The sequence below is a fragment of the Pteropus medius genome, unplaced genomic scaffold, assembly GCF_902729225.1.
Source record: "Pteropus medius unplaced genomic scaffold, Ma_sr-lr_union100, whole genome shotgun sequence".
NCBI classification, from domain to species: Eukaryota; Metazoa; Chordata; class Mammalia; order Chiroptera; family Pteropodidae; genus Pteropus; species Pteropus medius.
Window position 1 is genome coordinate 8360203 of NW_024340696.1, and position 5353 is coordinate 8365555.

General features: G+C 38.4%; 1 pseudogene; it reads right to left on the reverse strand.

Moving 5' to 3' along the window:
- Nucleotides 1-653: 653 nt before the first annotated feature.
- On the reverse strand, nt 654-1040 carry LOC120604298 (40S ribosomal protein S24-like; annotated as a pseudogene).
- Nucleotides 1041-5353: the final 4313 nt, after the last annotated feature.

A 5353-nucleotide genomic window follows, 5' to 3' on the forward strand; every position in this document is an offset into this window, starting at 1 on the left:
TCTTGGTTTCTTTGACTACTTTTTTCCTTTTTTCTCCTCCTTTAGTTTAAGTGTTTTGCAGGTGTTCTCTCTAAAGAGAACTTTGAGTCACTTCTTCCTTTCGAAACAAAGAACACACACCTATTGAAGGCTTACTCTGTGCTAGGCACTGTGTAAGTCATTTTTCGATCGATCCTCACAAAAACCTTTGAAATATTTGTATTCTTATTTGATCAGTGAGGAACTTGCCATTATACACTAAGCAAACAAACAAACAAAACCACCCACACACACACAAAACTAAAAAAAATTCTTCCTTATAGAGATGAGCCCGATGATGTAGAAGGTGGTCTCTTAGGACAGGTTGTCCTGGGTGATCTTGAACAGCCTCCCTGCCCCCATTGCTGCACAGTAATAAGGAAGGAAGTGTGTTGTATAGACAGATGGAGAAGTGGCTTTCCAGGAGTATGCTTAGCTACCGTTAGAGTTATTACTAACCAGCAGAGTCATTTCGTAAGTATAATTGTCAAAGTGCCTTAATGGTAAGCCCATTGGGTAGAGGGTCCATTACTTATTTTTTTAAAAAGTTCTTAGTTTATTAATCCTCTTATAAAAAATCTGCTCAACTATCACAGTAACTGATGAATCTTCACTGCTCTTGTCTGATCTCCACTTCACTTTTTGCCAGCACCAACGTTGGCCTTTACGGTCCCACTAACTTTCTTCTCTCTGTTCCTGCGTTCCTTTGACTATTTTCTTGAGGTCTTTTTCTTCTCATGCAGGCCATGTCTTACAAGTCTATGTTCAGGTTCATTTTTCTTTGCATAATCCAAAAAATCATAAATCATACCAAAACCAGTTGTCTTGCCACCACCAAAATGGGTTCTTAATCCAAATACAAAGATGACATATGTTGTGGTCTTGTATATTTAGTTTTTCTTGATTTCTGTCTTAGGTACTATTGCCTTCCCAGGGTGAAGGATGTCAGTGACCATTTGTTTCTGTTGAAATTGTCTATTGGTCATGAATTTCCTAGTCTAGATAGTTACTGTGTCATTCATGATGACAGCTGACCCTCGAGCAGCCACAGAGGAAAAGAATCCATTTCTTATATTTCATAGGACAAGAAAATCCAATATTCTCCACATTAAAATAACTTTTATTATCTTTACCACATTAATATTTTGTTAAAGAATGAAAGAATATTATAGCATTATTGACAGGAGTTGCTGATATACAGATTAATGGGAAACATTGCTTTTTAAATACATATTTACCATGTTAATTACTAAGAAAACTGAGGACAGAGAGATAGAAAAATCCTGATGAACAAACACAAATTGAGTATAAGAACTAAAGCGAATTGTTTATAGTAAATGCATGTAAATAAATCTGGAATAATGTTATTTTCAAATTGTCAATAACTGCCACCCATTGATTGATAGAGTAGATTTTTATAACACATGATAAATATAATACTATATTTATACTGACCATTAAAATTGGCAAGCAATTTATAAGCTTCAAGATTTCAGTGTTTCTTGAAAAGTAAATTTAAGTGGGGGAAATAACACACATGCACAAGCATGGATACACACATACACAAAATAAAACATACTACGCCATGCCCATACTGTAATTTATCAACTGGGAAGGAAATTGGCATGTCTTTTCCTGCTGATTTATTGGTTAATTCCAACAATTCACTGTAGAAAAGGCCAACAATGAATTACAATGTGGGGGGAAAATTAAGCAGAGCATTTAGAAAGGTGTTTCAGCATACAGCCTTTAGAAACAACTTGCATAGCTATTTTATAGCCAGTCTCAAAGCACTTGGTGCACATGAAATGCAGTGTACAGGATAGGAAATATACCAGAAAATGTCACATGTCTTACTTTTCATGTTTAGAACAACATGCCATGTCACATGAAGATTAGACTTTTTCTTTATCTTCAAGCTAGAATCAGATAACATTAGATTCCATCTACTGTTTTTTTAGGAATCATGTTGAGAAGGCAGTAACAAACATGAAGTATTATAGAGAAGCCAGTGACGAACACGCTGCTTTGTGATAGAGACATTCATCTTTGATCCAAAAGGAGTAGAAAGTCTCATGAGGAAGAACAAATGTTGAATGCTCGAATTCTCGTCACTACTCTGCATCCTCTCTCGAGTCCGACCTCCAGGTATCCAGAGCTGATCAAAGAAGAGAATTTCTCCACCAAGAATCTTCATTTTTAATTTCTCAAATATAGCTTAATAAGCCAGTTGCCTGTTTTTGTTTTCAAAGGTGAGATTTTTTGAAATGATTTAAGATGCATGTGATGGTTAATTATGTGTTAACTTTCCTGGGTCATGGTGTTCATATATTTGATCAAACATTATTCTGGATGTTTCTGTGAGGGGATTTTTGTGTTTTTTTGGGGGGTGAGGTTTACATTTAAATCAGTGGACTTTGAGAAAAGCAGATCCCCAGTTATAATGTAGGTGGGCCTCATCTAATCAGTTGAAAGCCTAATTAGAACCAAAAACTGAATTCTCCTGAGCAAAAAGAAATTCTGTAGCAGACTGCCTTTAGTTGTCAATTGCAATATCAGCTCTTTCTAGGTCCTCAGGCAGCAGGCCCACCCTGCAGATTTTGGACTAGCCAGTCTCCATAATTGCATTAGCTACTTCCTTAAAATAATTTTCTTTCTCTCTATATGTACATTTCACTGGTTCTGTTTTTCTGAAGAATCCTGACTAATATAATGCACAAAGTAAACTGTAGCTTAAAACTGTAGGAAACACTATAGATGTAATTTGCGTTATTAATGTCGGGACACAGGAATACCACACTTTTCATAGGCTTCTTTACTGTTATTGCACTTCATGTGGGAAAGGAGGAAAGGCACAAATACCTGCTGAGTGCCTGCTATGAGCTAAACATTACTCTTATTTATGTATTTGTTTATTTTTATAAACACCACTGACTTTTTACAATGTGCCTATGATGAAGATATTATCTCTTTTCTATAGAAGAAAAAGAGGAGACCCAGAAAGATTAAGCCACTTTCTAGAGGCCACATAGCTAGTATGGAGCCTCTGTGGAGCCATTTGACTCTAGAATTTTTATATTTTATTGTTATTCTTGTTTGAGACAATGCTTTCCCATTTTCCATGCTGCTTTTTCAGGTAACAAATAAGTCCTGCTAGAAACACATCTGTATACTGAAGTGCTCCTCTGTGAATGGAAACTGCCATTGTTTGGAGCTTACTATGCACTAAGCACAGTGTTAAGGGCTTTTCCATATCATCTCTAATCTTTATTTTAACCTCGTTAGCCAGGATCTAGTGTTTGCATTTGGAACCCAAGGAAACTGAGGCTTAAAGTCAAATAACAGAATTCAGTTTACACAGCTAAACTGGGATTCACACCCAGGTAGGTTTGCCTGACTCCAAAATCCACCCTCTTCACTCTTACACTAAATCTCAGGTTTATTTCTTAGGAATTCTAAGCAAGTGATCCCCACAAATCAGAACCCTTGGTTTTCAGAGAGAAGAGCTTCTGTATTGTCAAGTTTTCCTCTCACTATTGTGAGGAAATAGCGGAAGAATTGCTATGCTTACAGCACACTATTTATTGAGTAGAAAAAGAAAAAAACAAAAGTGTTCCCTAAAGAGAGAATAGAGTGTGTTCTGCAATTTCTATTGGCATATTTTTTCTGTTGACAGTAGGGTCCAAGGTTGCCTTTGTCCCAACACTGTTTTATGCTAGAGCAGCAGATTTCATGGGCAAGACTCCTTCAGTCTTTCTGGCTTGTTCCTACAAAGCGATCTGTCAGCACCTACCCCTCTCTTCTTGCCTCTGTGCCTATATGGTCTAAAAGACCAAGAAGGTGAAATAAGCACCTTGTTGGGGTTATTTCTCCACCTCCACTGTTTCCTAACCGTACTCAGACATCATTGTCCCTAACCACAGGTATGTCTAGAAAGAAAAGAGAAACAGAATAAAACTTCAAGAAAAAGACATGAGAATGATGTTTTTGTGGATGGGTGAAATGTGGATGCCTCTTCTGGATGTTTGTAAATGTGCAGAGAAAACTGTCTTGACTCAGGAGTAAGGATGTGCTTTTTGATGTATATGCCTCCACAGACTTCAGGAAGGTGAGCCCATTTTTTACTGAAGGAGAGTGACAGAAATCTATCAACTGGCTTATCATCCCACAATTACAGCAATTTATAGTGTGCTTTTCGCAAGGTCACCTGCACCAGCAACCAAACAAAAGCTTACTCCTGCCTTTGTTCCTGAGAGACCTGATATGCTCACTGTAACTCAGGTTATCCTGGATACTTTTCAATTAATTTGCAACCACTTGAGCTGAGCATGGCACAAGCCTGGCTTATACGTAACATTTTTCATTGGCTAAAAACTTTGTCACAACCCCTCATGTTATAGAACTGCTTTCTCTTTTCCTTTTCAGCTCACTTCATCCAGCTTTTTCTTTCCTCTTGAGATAAGGAACTTGCAGTGAGGAAAAAAAATTCTTTGTGATTTCGAGAAGGACCTTTCTGTTCTGATAAGCTGCCTGTATTTTTCCTATCATTGTCTAAAGTTGTCTGAAGCAATTAAAAGCAAGGCTAATTCTTCTGAAAGGATGTGGAAACCTCAGCATTCAGGATGGGACTTCCTTGAGACAGTGTTTGGGTGCCAGGATCTGGTTCTTCAATACCCAGAAGCTGTTTGCAATGGGAATGTGCAAAGACTAGGATTGAAATTTTTAGGTCCAAAACACACTCAATGGACATTTTGAGGGAGATTAGGAAGCTTAGCAGCCGGCCCTTCTTTTCTCCATCATTGTCCCTCTTCTGTGTTTTGCTTGCCATAAAATCTTTCCTATTGCTACTCTCTGCAGTGCCTGCACCAGCCTCTCTGTGCCGCTCACTCCAGCTGCCAGGGTTTCTGCTCCATTCTCCAAAGCTCTGAACTCATCTGATCACTTTCCGTCTCATGGTGCACGTTTTCAGAGATTCTCAAATCCATCATCCCATTGTCCTTCAGATTTGAGGACAAATCTGTCATTCAAACACCTCCTGGCTGAGAGGCATTTTCAATCTATTCCACCTACGAGGGCCACAGGGAAAATTTCTTTTTCCCTTTTTCTGTCTCTACCCCGCTCTGGCTGCCACTGTCGGAACCATCCATTTTAATCTTCACTCACTTTCTCTGTGAATTTTCCTCTCATCTCTCAGCACTTTTGTTGGAAGGCATTGCTGAGTGGTTAAAAGATAGCATGGACTCTGATGTCAGACCCACCTGGGTTCGAATCCTGGCATCCCGATTTAACTTCTGTTTCCTCAGTCTCCCAATTTGTAAACGTCATTGCTTCATAG